Below are 16,439 nucleotides of genomic sequence, written 5' to 3'. Positions count from 1 at the left end.
TCCACTCTAATTATTACTTTATATATTATATATTACTTTATATAATATATTTTGTTAAACCAAGAAAGTAGAGCATAAACATATATGTAGGGCTTGTTATATTAACCTTCTTTTTTACCATTTGTTTCTCTCCTCACTTGTTTCTGTGAGTTTGAGTTACCATTTACTCTAATTACTTAATCCATATTAGCTATGAACAACTTGCCTCCTTTGTAACATTATTATTAAATTTGTTACATTTGTATATATTATGATGCCAAAAATCTCATAATATTGACATCACTTACAAAGTTGCTTTTTAATTAACTTAAAAAAAGAAAAAAAAATACATGCATTTTTAGGTTTTTTTACCTTTGCTGTGTGTGTGTGTGTGTGTGTGTGTGTGTGTGTGTACGCATGCACATGCATGCATCCAAACTGCTGTTTGGAGTCACTTCCTTTAATTTGGAAAAGCTTTCTTTCATACTTCTTATAAGGCAGGTTTGCTAATAACATTTTTTCGATTGTTTACCTGTGTCTTTATTTTCTCATCTTGATTTGTAAAACTTATTTTGCTGAACTTTAGATTCTTGTTTGACAATTATTTATTTACTTCCTTTTAGCCCTTTGAATATGTCATCCCATTGCCTTTAGGCCCTCATTGTTTTGATGAGAAGTCTGCCGTTAATCTTATCTGCATTCCATTATAAGTGATGTTATTTTTCTCTTGCTGCCTTCAAGACTTTGTCTTTGCTCTTCATCATTTTTAATATGGTTTATATTTGTGTGGATATTTTTGCATTTATCTGATTTGTAGCTTATTGGAGAATTACACTAATTCATTAAATTTGGGAAGACTTTAGTGATTCATTAAATATGTTTAGCACACCTTTTCTTCCTCTCTTCCTCCTATTTACATCATTCATATGTCGTTGTGATTCATAACAACCTGTGTTTTGCTGGGGCTCTGTTCATTTCCATTAATCTTTGTCTCTGCTACTCCGATTGCATCATCCCTAACAATCAATTACCAAGTTAATTAAACCTCTCTTCTGCATATTCATGGCTACTTTTGACACCCTTATAATATAGTCATTTTATCACCTACAATGATAGAATACAAAATGTACCCTCTAATAGTGTAATTTTCGTGTGTTATCCTGCTATTCAAATTGTGAATCTTAATTTTCCAAAAATAATTTCTGTTAATGGATATTTAGTATTTGATGATAAATTGTCATCATAAATGTTTTTATGCACTTTTTTGGGTTTTTTTTTGAGTATATTTATAATAGTTTTTCTCAAATCTTTCTGAAGTTCCACATATTTGACCTTTCAAAGGCAGTTTCTTGTCTGTTATTTTTGTATGTATGGTCACTTTCTTCTTTCTTTGCATGTTTCATATTGTTTTTTGTTGGAGTCGGGACAACTGGGAATGTATTGTATCAGCTCTCGATAATCATCTCATCCGTCTCTGGGACTTACTGTTGTTTTCTTTTTTAATTTGTGACTTCTAGTCATCTTGGCTTGTCTCTTTTAGCATTGAACCTATACCATAAAAACGAGCTGAGGCAATGGCTATTGGGGCTTTAATTTTGGCTTGCCACACCTGAGATTTGGCCTCTGCCCTAGGAATAGGAGCTAAGTAAAGGGATGGTGGAGCCCAGCCTCTTGACTGCAATCACCTGGAGTTAGCTTTGAAGACATGGAACTGAGAGTTTTGAGAAATGCTACTGCTTTGCCACCTTTCCATTCAGTTACCATAACCACTGATGAGGAGCTGAGACAAAGAGAATAAGACCTGTTTTCTTAGCCATACTCAATCCAAGCAGAGTTTCAATCCTCTGATCTAGAAGTAAGGTGTAGGCTGGGGCCTGAGTGCCATAGACTATCAGTATTCTTAATAAGATTTATGTTTGCTTCTTCATTGCTGTATGTGCTTAGGACAATTTCCAGAGCCTTTAGAAGCTAAATTGTTTGTTTATATAAATTTCTTTTTGTTAGCTTTTGCCATTCATAGTTGATTTTCTTGAAAGAGGTTCTATGGGGTTTCTCATGCACCTATGGTGAAAGTAATCCCCAAAAGCATGTTTTATCTTCTCTTTGTTAAAATAATTTGGAAAATCTATGAAATAAAGTCAAACTATTAAATTATTAAGAATGATGTATTAAGTGATACTTCAATCATTTTTTTTAAATATTTAATATTTTATTTTACATTGTGTTTCATTTTACAGGTTGAGTATCCTTTTTCCAAATGGTTTTCAAGTGTTTTAGACTAAACTTTTTTTGAATTATTTTACAACATTTGTATTATACACGCTGATTTGGTATCCTTCATTCCAAAATTTGAACTTTGAAATGTTTCAATGAGCATTTTATTTGAACATAATGTTAGTACACAAAAAGTTTTGAATTTTGGAGCATATTGGGTTTCAGATTTTTGGATTCAGGATTCTTAACCTGCATAATATAAGAGAAAAAACAAATGTTCTAGTTTAGTTAAAATTACTACACAGGCAGGAAGTGTGGAAATATGTACTCAATATAGGGCAGAGAGTTAAAAATAGTAATTTTTCACCATGAATTAACTATGCATTATTAAAAATTTGCTCTGATATTTTCATCTTTTTTTTCTTTTTCTTAATTGTTTTTTGAGATGAAGTCACTCACTCTGTTGCCCAGGTGCCCAGGAGGGGGTACAGTGGCACAACTTCGGTTTTCTACAACCTCTGCCTCCCAGGTTCAAGCAATTCTCCTGCCTCAACCTCCCTAGGAGCTGGAATTACAGGTATGTGCCACCATGCATGGCTAATTTTTTTTGTATTGTTCTTAGAGATGGGCTTTCACCTTCTTGGCCAGGCTAGTCTCAAACTCCTGACCTCAAGTGATACACCCACCTTGGTCTCCCAAAGTGCTAGGATTATAGGTGTGAGCCACCGGGACAGCCATACTTTCATCTTTATACAGATTATCAACACTTTCATTCATCCATTACTGCAGCCAAACTAAATTCACAGTCATTTTATTAAGTACAATTGCTTTGAAGTAAAATCTCTAGCTATTCAATGCAATTTCATGCTAATATAGAATGGACACTGGCCAGTAAGAGAAAAAAGGCTTTTGCTGTAAATAATTTTGAATGTGACATAATTTTCAGGTAAACGTTTCTGACAGCCATCTAAAGAATATGATTGGAATAATGTAAAAACGGCTAAAACTCTCTTTGGATTTCATTGTGAAAGGAGAAAAATACTGTTTGGTATCCCGTTTAGCAGGTGATTTATTCTTTTGCTGGGTTAGAGCTCCCCTATGTGGCTATTTTGTTGAGAAACACTAAGAGCTCAATATTGATTATTTTAACAATTAAACATAAACTAACCTCCTAGATATTTCCCAACAAAATATATTGAGATAACCATGTAAAATAATTTTCAGGTTTTATAGAAAGTCTAATTTTTCTCTCTGAATAGAACTGCCAGGATAATTTTAATGGGATTAAAATGCAAAGAGAACACAAAGTTAAATGCTATATAGTATCAATAAAATGAGCACATTCATAACTAAGTCAGTATGCACCAGTTTCTTATACTTGATAGACCACTTGGCTTGAAATAGTTTTTTCCAGAAAAAATAGGAGGAAAATTTATTTTCTGTTTATTTAATTGGTCTATTTTAATCAAATTAATATGTGTACATCTGAGGAGAGGAATCCTCAGATGTAAAATGTAGTATGTCCCTCAGTATAGTGAACGTTTTCTAGAGAATGTAATTTATGTAAACAGATGTCAAATAATTCTACTAAGCATGATATCAGCTGTAATGATCTATTAAGTTTTCATGAGAATGAAAGACTTTGAGCTCATTTTACAACATGCTTGGGATATTTTAATCCAAGTATACATTTTCATTTGCATAAATTGCAAAAGTAAAAGTAAAACTTAGGAAAATTTTAGGATATGTCTAGGGAATCAAAACCTACCAAGTATTATCAGACACTGGATCTGGAAAGAGAACTACTTGTGCCTTGAAAATAATATTTATACTTATTATTAGCTTTTCAAAATATTTAAAATTCAAATAGAACATATAAAGTTAAAATGGAAATTTATCATATAGTCTTTTATCCTACAATTATGAAGTAAAATATAGGTTTTTTATCCTACAATTGTGAAAGTAAAACTTCTTTTTCAGTGATTTAAATTTTTGAACATGTGAGATATTTCTGTGCTTTGCTAATAATGCAAAAGGCATTTTATATGAAAAGATCGTGAGCAACTGGCACATATCTGAACATAAAACCTCACAAGTAATTGTTAGCACTATACCTCACTAAAATATAAAAGTGAAAGAGACATTAATTAAACTGAAATTAAAAAGAGGATAGCAGTCATTAAGTATAATTTTTGCTACCAGCCAACATAGTTCTGAGTCATAATAACCTCACAGTAAATACAGTTGTGTGATTGAATGAATGACTAAGCTAAGTCCAAAATGTAAAATGTTCTTTATGCCAAATATCTCTAACATAGGTACCTAAACAGATTATGCCTTTACATAATTAATTACCTTGTCATCCCAATTCTGTTAAAATCAATAATAATGTTGTTATCAATGGATATTTCAGAGTGAATGAATTCACATTCTCTGGAGTAATGCTAATTAGTTGGGGATAGGGAATATGAATTTAAAATATCTCACCCAAGTCATCCAAAAATATATCTAGAGAGAATGAGTTCATTGAGCAAATGGTTTCTTGTACACAGCATAAAGATATTCAAGCAGTATGCTGATTGTGTACTTTCAAATCAGTCCAGAATTTTAATTTTATGTGGTCATTTTTTTAAAAAGTTACCTGGAAAAGTATTCAACTTATCTGAGCAGTCTAGGTCAACATATGTGTTACAGGACCGCTGGTTTCTTAACAAGTTTTGATTTATTGAAAATGTTATAGTATTACGTGGCACTAAAGCCTACACAATACCCGAAGGGTTAGCACCAAAGACATTCAAACCATTAATTGGCCATCGTTTATCTGATAGCTGAAGGTAAATAAATGAATGGGCATGGAATATTTTTTAAAGACTCCTCAAATGATCTGTCAGAGGAATACAATGTATTTTCTATTAATGGAGATGTATAATAGTATAAAGCAATATGTTGGGCAGGTGAGATACTTTAAAAATAACAAATAAAATTTTGTAAAATGTTGCAGTCACAGAAACTGTAGTGTTTATTATTAGGGTCTTTGCTATTGACTCTCAGCCCTTAAAGCAATAGGGCATAATGGCATGTAAAAGAACATGGAAGCCATCTCACATGAAATAATTATGAGTAGCTTACAAACAAGCTGAATACAGAAAGTGCAAGAAAATATCAGTACTATACATGACTGAGCTCAAAACGAGAGCAGCAGAATGACTGAAATTAAACAAGCGAGTAGCAGACACCAGTAAAACTGAAGTTTATGTAAGATGTACTGGCTACCACAGAACAGACTCATGATAAAATACATAGTCGTGTGATTGGAGAATAACTGAATCAGTGGCTCACATCTGTAATCCCAAAGGTTTGGGAGGCCAAGATGGGAGGATCACTTGAGCCTAGGAGTTTGAGACCTGCCTGGGTAACATAGCAAGATCCTGTCTCTACAAAAAAAAAAAAAAAAAAAATTAGCAGGGTATGGTGTTGTACACACCTGTACTTAGGAGTCTGCTACTTAGGAATTCTTGCTCCTTAGGAGTCTGAGGCAGGAGGATTGCCTGAGCCAGGAAGATGGAAGCTGGAGTGAGCTATGATCGTGTCTCTGCACTCCAGCCTGGGTAGCAGAGTAAGACTTTATCTTTAAAACAACAACAACCAACAGCATTAATAAAACAGAACAAGCATTGGTTATCAAGTTTCTCCTATGTGTCAGACAACGTAAAAAGTACTTCTTTACATAAAAACATTCCAGTTGTGAAACAGCACTGGAAATAATTACACAGTGATACAAAGAGGTTATGTAGTTTGGTGTTTAACTTTGCTTGTTTTGCAGAGAAGTACTGAAATCCAATATCAGAAAAATATTTCACATAATACTGTAAGAAATAATATTGTGATACATCCCTTTCAATAGGCATCAGTAGAGAATAAACAGAAATGCATAATATATATTGATAAAAGATGACCAAATCAATTGAACAGAAATATATAGTACTTAATATATGTGATTATATATTAAATTTTGATAAAAGAGATTAAAAGGTAGATGTTTTCAAGCCAATCTTTAACTATGGATATGCATCTATCAAATTGATTTCACAATTTTAGTGCAAGGAAATACAAGAAGGAAATATAGAAAAGCAAAAGATTTGGGGTTTATCAATATAAGATACTATCCATTTAATGGTAACAGTTCTGCCTTTGCCTACCAGTACTTCTTGGTCAGAGCAGTAGGAAAGTTAGGGTAAAGTAGGCTATATTCGAAACAACTCTACTTTAGAGATTTTATTCCTAAAAAATTTATTGTCTCTTTTAGGTGAAGCCTTCTGCTATCTTATTAAACAAAAAATATGTGAAGTGACAGATACATTGGTTGAGTTTTAAATAATTAAATAGCTTGTATATAGTTAAATCACTCCCTTGAAAAATAAAAACTATATCAAATTATTTGTATTTTTCAAACTTTGAGAGAGTTTAGGTACCAAAAATTACATCAGAGGGAATATACATTTCAACAGGAAGTGAATTACACTTATCCCCATGTAGCTAATCTGATTTTTCTGCCACATTTCTTCCAGCATTGCTGTTTCATCAAACTCCACAGCCATTAACTTTTCCATAACCAGATTTTCTCTGGATTCTACAAAACCCAGCAATTGGAAGCAAGATAGGAAAATGCTAATCTCTCTTATCTACTACAATGGACTCATTCATTGAAAGTTATTAGATTAAATTAAAAACACGTTTATTTTTTAAGGTAAATAAGATAGAAAAAAAACAAAAATATGTGCACTCTTCAATATCCGCTCGTTTAACTGTGCTAAATGCTATTCGAATTTCTTCTATATCATGTTACACAAATAACAGATTTTATCTATAAATCAAATATATACATACAAACATATAAATTATATATATATATGTCTAATTTTGTAGCTTTCTTTTTTCATGTACAATGTTTGTACCATTCCTATATTCATGCATACAGCTAAGAGATGTGCAGGCAAAAGTATCCAAATGACAGGGTGTCACATGGGTCTCCATATTAGCACAGAGCATAAGGAAAATAATCATTTCCAGTAGTGGATTTTAAAATTTCAGTTCATGCAGTTATGTTGGAGTAGAATAGTTAAGACAATATGAATAGATAGGAATCGATTTCTTACCTACATTTTACTTTTTTTTTTTTTAATTTTTTATTGGATTTTAGGTTTTGGGGTACATGAGCAGAGCATGCAAGACAGTTGCGTAGGAACACACATGGCAGTGTGCTTTTCAAAAAAAGTAAAATGGATTTCTTACCTACAATTCAAGCCAAAAGAAGTAACACTTCATCTGTACCTGGGAGCTCATTTTCCAGCCTGTCAACTTTTATACATGTGATATATTTACCCTTTATTTTATTTTATTTTTTTTTGAGATGGAGTTTTGCTCCTGTTACCCAGGCTGGAGTGCAATGGCGCCATCTCGGCTCACCGCAACCTCTGCCTCCTGGGTTCAGGCAATTCTCCTGCCTCAGCCTCCTGAGTAGCTGGGATTACAGGCACGCGCCACCACGCCCAGCTAATTTTTTGTGTTTTTAGTAGAGATGGGGTTTCACCATGTTGACCAGGATGGTCTCGATCTCTTGACCTCGTGATCCACCCGCCTCGGCCTCCCAAAGTGCTGGGATTACAGGCTTGAGCCACCGCACCGGACTATATTTACCCTTTATTTGTTAAACATGCTAGTTTCCAACTTCACTCTCCGCCCAGGGGTGAAATTCAAACTGTGTAAAAACAGTTTCACAACACAGAAACGTCCTCTGGAAGGGGATGCAGGCTGAGTATTAGTTCCTAATTACTATTTACCATATTTGCATGTGGCTTTCTCATTGGTGCCATTAACATAAAGTGAAAGTCTTACAATCAGGACATAAAGTGAAAGTCTTACAATCAGGATATTTCGATGTAGAGTGTATAAAATATAGCTTTAATCAAGGCATTTAAATTTTGCTATCATGAACTTTTTATTAAAAATATAACACATTTATAATGTTTGTTTTCTACCCTTTGATTTTTTTGTCTTCAAAGAATAGGGTAAAATGAAATTTTTTTGAATTTATTGATGTAGTCAGCTGCATTAATTTTTATAATTAAGATAATATTATTCCTTTTCTTCTATATCCCAATGCCCCTTTTACCAATATTTCTTCTTGATATGCCCCTATGTTTCTCATTTGTTCTTCTAGAGTTACAATTCTTTGTAAAATATAGTCTATTAAAAATATTTCACCTCTTTTTATTGTTTCATATAATTTTTTATTTTATTATTTTCCTGCCAGGACATAATACCAAGAGAAAAGAAGAATAACAATGTCTTATAATTAAATGAAAACATAGTAAACTAATGAAAATAACACTGCTTTGATCCTTTTTTTTTTTTTGGTAGACATGTCATTAAGGAGGCAACTATTATAGACAGAGATAATAATTATTTTGTTATAATAAGTACCTGACATAGTTTTCTTTCACTTTACCATGTAGTAACAGATTTACAAACATCGTTTCTCAAAAGTAATCATTTTATCTTTAGCTTTAAATGTTCTTTTCATTTTGACCTCTGGGATCATCCAAACAGCAGCTCTTGCTCCAACAGATTTCTCAGCTCACATTATTATATCTATACTAAATTTCCAGTCATGGGGTGCAAGGAGGGGGTGCTCGCATGTCCCTGCTGCCCCAAACATTTGCACACCCAGCTGCATTGCGACAATACCGGGGCTTGGCCACAACTTTGCTCCAAAATTAGAGTGAGTGACAGGGAGTGAGAGAGTCCAGGGAGTGGGAGCAGGCACTTCCAAACCTACTCGGGCTGGGGTGGCTTCCTGGACCCTGAGAGTGCAAGGCTGCCCAGGTCGCCCAGGTCTAGACTTCTAGCTGTGTGGCTGCAGCTGTGCCTGGGAGTGCTGAGCTTCTGCTCCTTTAACTCAGTAGGGGGTAGGGGTCCTCTCTGTGCCTGGCCCCAGCTGCACTTCCCCGCTGCAGCCCGAGTCTTTGCAGTCTGCTCCAGGCAGACCGTCACTGCTATTAATAATTCTCTGGGGTTGGGGTTAATGGGGGGGCTCCAAACTGGATCTATGCCAGTTGCTTGCGAGTAGCTATATTTCAAAAGTAGTATAGCTATGAAACACTTGGTTTCAAAGCTAGCATGGAGCAGGGAAGGGATATATAGAAAGAGAGTCAGTTAAAATGCTTGTGAACTTTCTGTTCTCACTGGATTTCAACCATTTTTGTTACACACATGTCCTCAGATGTTTTCAAATATTTGGTCAATTTCTTAAGTTCCACAAGTGTTAATTTTGACAGTTATTACAGTGTTCTTGTTGCTTTCATGGAGGGATAAACTTCCAGTCTTTACTCCGTAACTCTGGTGGTGCTTAACTCTGGTAGTAATATTAATTTAAACTTACCTTACATACACTAATAGTTCAATCAGAAAGTCTTTATGTCCCATACAGCCCAAGAGACATATCACAGCACTGACAACTTTATCCCCAAATGATACTCCCATAACTTATTATCAGAGGAGTCATTAAGAAGTGTGCAAAGAGACAACAAAGTAAAGACAACACGCACTGCTAATAATTACTTCATGCCTTTTGTATATATGCATGAATTGTTAACTCTTTCTATAAACTAGCATTCATTATATTTTCACATGATTTTCAGAAGAATCCATCCTTCACCAAACTTTAGTTAGGCTCATCTAAGCCTTCTGGGCCTTGACACTGGAATCTTACCTTATCAGGTCTATATTTTCCATTTCTTTTTTGAAAATATATTTCCAACTTTTTAAATTCAGGAGTACATGTGCATGATGTGCAGGTTTGTTACATAGTTATATGTGTGCCATGGTGATTAGCTGCACAGATCACCCCATCACCTAGGTGTTAAGCACAGTATCCATTAGCTATTCTTCCTGATGCTCTCCCTCCTCCCTCCCCACCCTCCACCCTCAGACAAGCCCCAGTGTGTGTCGATCCCCTCCCCCCCGCCATATTCACATGTTCTAATTCAGCTCCCACTTATAAGTAAGAACATGTACTATTTAATTTTCTGTTCTTGCATTAGTTTGCTGAGGATAATGACTTCCATCAGCATAATGGCTTTGCAGCTCCATCCAGGTGCCTGCAAAAGACATGATCTCATTCCTTTTTATGGTTGTCTAGTATAACATGGAGTACATTTTCCATTTCTAGTAAGAATCTTGCTATCAGTTTAGAGAGAACTACTCACCTTTACTATCTGATCCCCTTTGATATCTGATAGAATGCCTCCTTCCTCACCATCCTTCAGGTGATATTCGATCAACCTGGCCTGCCTTCAGGACAAATTCTGCCAAATAAATCTTTCTTACCTTTGATGTTTCCTCTTGGCTATTTTCCATCAGCAGACCTCCAGCCTGTTCCTTGGTTATAAAACCCAGCTTGTTCATGCTGTCTTCAGGAATTAATCACAGCTCTATGCTGAGGTCCCTTTTCCCCTATTGCAATAGTTTCTGAATAAAATCTGTTTTTAAGGATTGAACTAATATCCAATTCTGTTTTTTCTTGACAGTTCTTTAAATTATTCTCTTTCTAAAATAAATTATATAAATTTATTTTATACATATATAAAATAAAATAAATTATATATGTATATTTTAAAAAACAAAGATATGTAGATTTTATTTTCTCTGTATTGATGCATTATTATTTCAACTTTGTCATTTACCAAGACTCAAATATAGTATTCACATCTTTGGATTAAACCATTTTCAGTAGGTTCTACTGAAAACTCATATTTACATTGAAACCATCTCTATAGCATACTTGTATAACCTAAATTATATCATTGTATTGTCTTAATGCCCTAAAAAACATATATTTTCAAGTAAGTAAAGTAAGTGTAATCACTTTTTTACATGAACAAATTGCCACTCTTTGGCCATTGATATATTTCTTTACCCTTCTCAGCCCAAACTTTAAGTATTACCTATATTAAATGCTTTCTAACATAGCTTTTTTTTAAAAAAAACTTTATTACAAAATAGAGAATTGCTCACTTTACAAAGAACCCTTGTTCCAGTTCATAAAGTAGTACAATAGAAACTCAAATCTGAGAGATAAGCCTGTAGGTGAGATAATTGCAGATGCATTGTGAAAAGTAAGACAATAGTGAAAAAGCTACTGCTATTATTGTTACAAGAGCAAAATTTTCTGTTTTAAGGGGGAAAAGCTATATGTAGTTACTTCTAATTTGCTCCTATTTTTACTAATACTATTCTATTATGTTATGATGCTATAATAGATTTATAAAATATATTACAGGAGATAAATTAAAAAAAGGAAAGTTATATGATCATCTTATAATTTCAGGTAAAGTTTATTATATTTAAAATCCATTCATGATTGTATTATTAGAATACTCCTAAATTTGACAATGGGTATCTCAAAAAAATCATTTAATAATATTTATATTTAGTGATGAAATATTTGAAGCTATTATTTTGCAAATCAGAAAAAATGAAATTATTATAACTATTATATTCAATATTTTACTGAATATTATATCCAATAAAATAAGCCAAATAAAACAACACAAATTATACAGATTGGAAACATATTTATACATATAATCCTACTATATACATACATCTCCTAATAGGATATATATTTTTTTCCTATTATGTCTATCTCCTATTATTTACAACTAATATGACTATAGGCATGGAAAATTAAAAACAAATAAAATTTTCAGATAAATGAATTGTAAGAATCAGTTAAAAATTAAGTACTTTTCATTTTTGCTGTTTATATCTTTAATGAATCTGAAATTAATTTTCACATCTTGTTTTTTCACAAAACAAGTTGACACATTCTAAAAACTAGGTTTCAATAATTAAGTGTACTGTCAAACATTTATAAATATTGGTTATTAGTCTTCACTAATTGTGATTACAAAACCTAAAATATAAATTATCTCTGTAAGAAAATTAACAAGTATCAAATGAAAACAAAAGGCACAAATTTGGAGAAAGAGAATACTTTCACAATATTTTAGTGAACTTGTGCTTGCATAAGCCCAATGGCATAGAAATTAAAAGAAGTCTTAATTCTGAAGATTCTTTGCCAACATTTCCAATTGTATTTGCAATTAAATTGGGAAGGAATAAAATAATATTTTAAATTTCAATAATTATAGGTTAAGTTGAAAGAAGCCATACCAAAGAGACTAGATATTGTATGAATCTTTATGTAATTTCTGAAAAAGGCAAATAGGAGAAAGTAAATTAGTAGTTTCTTGAGATAGTTATAGGAATGTACATTATTAGTAAATAAACATGAGATATTTTGTTAACAATATGAAAATTTATTAAAACTGAATTTTGATAGAATCAAAAGTCAGATAATAACTATTAACAAGGACATGAAGAAATCAAAACCCTTACACACTGCTAATAGGAATGTAACATGGTGTGGCTGCTTTGGAAAATAGTCTGGCAGTTCCACAAATGATTAAATATAGAGTTATCATATGACCCAGCAATTCCACTCCTAAATATAAACCCAAGAGAAACAAAAGCATGTGTCCACACAACAACTTGTACATGCATGTTTTTAGCAGCTTTTTCATTTAGCCAAAAGGTGAAAAAAACCCAAATATTTCTCTACTAATTAATAAAATGCGATGTAGCTATACAGTGGAAAATTATTCTGCCTTAGGAAGGAAGGAAATTCTGACATATGCTACAACATGGAGGAAACTTGAAAACATGCTAAGTGAAAAAAGTCAATCACAAAAGACAACATATAATGTGATTCCATTTAAATGAAATGTCCAGAGAAGGCAAACACACAGAGATGGAAAGTAGACTGGTGGTTGCTTAAGACTAACAAGGATGAAGGGTCTGGGGAGTGATCACTAAGGGGTACAGCATTTCTTTTCGAGGTGATGAAAATGTTCTAAAATTATCTTGACAGTTGCCGCTATCTGTAAATGCACAAAAATGCACTGATTTGTATACTCTGAGTAAATGATAAACTACATCTCAAGAAAGCTGTTTTCTAAAAAAAAAAAATGAATTTTGATTGCAGAACATGGTAAATTTACTTAAAAATGACTGAATTATACCCTCGAAATTGTTTCATTATATAATATATAAATTTTGCTTTAATAAAATTGTTAAAAACTTTAACCAAAATTATCATCATTATGCTAAGGATTATTTACTTAGCTTAAACTTAGTTAATTTAAATGTTAATTCAGCAAATAATTTCCTTGGAATCACAATCTTGAAAGTTTTAACTTGTTGTTTTGTTTTTATCAGGTGTAACTCTGGACATGGCATAGGCAGATCTCAGACACGTCAGTTTTCTGGCTTTATTTAGAAATACACAATGTGAAAGTAATAGATAAAAATATGTTCCATGGGAGTTAAAATAATTTGAATGCTTTCGTTTTATTTTTATTTTATTTATTTAAAGACAGAGCCTTGCTCTGTTGCCCAGGCTGGAGTACAGTGGTGCTTACCTCAACCACAAACTTCTGGGATCAAATTGTCCCACTTCAGCTTCCCAATTAGCCAGGGTTACAGGCACATGCCACCAGCCCAGCTATTTTTAAAAAAATCTTTTTGTGGAGACAGACTCTCACTTTTTGCTGAGGTTTGTCTCAAACTCCTGGCTTCAAACAATCTTCTCATCTTGACCTCCAAAGTGCTGGGAGTACAGCTGTGAGCCACCATGCCTGGCTAGAAATGGAATGTTTTCAAAATAGGAGAACTATTAGTAGGTAAGAGAGAAAGAAACTTTAATGTAATTGAAGCAAGAGTGCTCATTTTATAAGACTGCTGCTTGCAGAAAAATGTGTAAATTTCAGTAATGCTAAATTTTCTCTAGTACAATATACCTAAGAAATACATCACAACGTATATTTTTTGAACAGGTTTTACAAGTTAGAAAAATTATTCTATCATAATAATAAACTATTTCTAATATAGACTTTTAGATAGCTGACAATATGATTTCAAGACAATAGAAATGTAATACTTTTTGTTAGTCTAAAATGGCTAGAAAGAACTTAAAATTACATCTTATAAAGTCTAAATAAATGATTGTGTAAATTTTTTAATTTATAATTCTGAATGTTATACATCTATTTATCAGCTACTTTTCATTTTTAAAATTTAATTACAAAGAAAAGTATGTATTAAAGATAATATGAGCATCACACTTCTAAATATTATTAGAACACTTTAATGTGTAAATAATGGAGTACAATATTTGTCCAAAAAGAAAAAATTTGGTATGCATGTACACATTTGTCTGTGATCATCCATAGATACATTTATTCCCAATTATTTATAAAAGCTTCTTGTCCCTCGATGATTGTCCAGGAAATACTAGACTTCAGAGGATTTGACACCTGTTTGCTTTGATCATATTTTCATCCAGGGGAAAATAAATTGCTTGGAATTCCTTCAGTACAGCCTACTATAACTCAATGCCGTATCCTGAATTCAAATTAAATGTCTCTGTTTTGTGTAACGTCAGATTTCTCAAGAAAAGAGGATGAGAGACAGAACTGTTCTAAGACTTCAAAACCATGCTTTTTAGTTAGAACATGGACATCAAAAGTGGTTGAAACTGTAAACATAAAATAGAATTTATGGAGAAGACTTTCAAGCAGAGAAAGAGCAGACCTAAAAAAATACCTTGAGTTAGCTGGGCATGGTGGCTTACGCCTGTAATCCCTGCGCTTTGGGAGGCCAAGGCGGGTGGATCATGAGGTCAGAAGTTCAAGACCAGCCTGGCCAAGATAGTGAAACACCATCTCTACTAAAAATACAAAAAGCGGGACATGGTGGTGTGTGCCTGTAATTTCAGCTACTCAGGAGGCTGAGGCAGGGAATTGCTTGAACCCAGGAGGCAGAGGTTGCAGTGAGCCAAGATCATGCCACTGCACTCCAGCCTGGGTGATAGAGAAAGACTGTGTCTCAAAAAAACTAAACAAAACAAAAAAAACTCTTGAGTTCTAACTTCACAAAGAGGCCTACTTACATGCAGCTTAACTGAACTAGATATCCATCAAAGGTTCCAGGAAGAACCTAATTTCTATTTGCTGTACTTGAGAAAAGGAAGAGACACTGATAAGCAATCATGTAACAAATGACAGAGCTTTCCGACTGAGCCGGTTTCTTAAATTACTGAAAGCAGGAAGGAAATGTGCCTAACCAGTCATCAGCATTTCATTGGTCAGTTTAGTAGCAATCTGACTTTAGTAAACTTTACAGGGAAAGACACAATTACATAATAGTTTCAAAATATTCGGTTACCCATAAATATTTTTCTTGAATTTGCTTTAAAACTGCATTTTTTAGTGCATGTGGCAACTATTTAACAAGCAATGGGGAAAGGACCTCCTATTCAATAAATGGTGCTGGAATAACTAGCTAGCCATATTCAAAAGAATGAAACCGGATTTTTACCATTAACTGTATACTAAAACTAACTCAAAATGGATTAAAGATTTAAACATAAGACCTCACACTATAAGAATTCTAGGCCGGGCACAGTGGCTCAGGCCTCCCAGCACTTTGGGAGCCTGAGGTGGGCAGATCAGGAGGTCAGGAGTTTGAGACCAGCCTGGCCAACATGGTAAAACCCCACCTCTACTAAAAATCCAAAAATTAGCCGGGCGTGGTGGCAGGTGCCTGTAATCCCAGGTACTTGAGAGGCTGAGGAAGGATAATCACCTGAACCTGGAAGGCAGAGGTTGAAGTGAGCTGAGACGGCACCATTGCACTGCAGCCTGGGCAACAGAGTGAGTGGGACTTGTCTCAAAACAAACAAACAAAAAGACAACAACAAAAAAATAATTCTGAAAGAAAACCTAGGAAACATCACTTAGACCTCAGCCTTGGGAAAGCATGACTAAGTCCTCAGAAGCAATTGCAACAAAACCAAAAATTGACAAGTGAGACCTAATTATAAACTTAAGAGCTTCCACACAGCAAGAGAAGCTGTCAAGAGAATAAACAGACAAGCTACAAAATGAGAGAAACAAATTCACAAACTACGCATCTAACACAAGTCTAAGATTTAGAATCTATAAACTTCAACAATTAAACAAACAAAAAAACAAATTACTCCATTAAAAAGTAAGCAAAAGTCCAGGCACAGTGGCTCACGCTTATAATCCAGCACTTTGGGAGGCTGAGGCAAGCAGTTCACG

This window comes from Callithrix jacchus, chromosome 1 (assembly GCF_049354715.1).
Source record: "Callithrix jacchus isolate 240 chromosome 1, calJac240_pri, whole genome shotgun sequence".
NCBI lineage: Eukaryota > Metazoa > Chordata > Mammalia > Primates > Cebidae > Callithrix > Callithrix jacchus.
Note: the sequence above shows the minus strand (reverse complement) of the source record.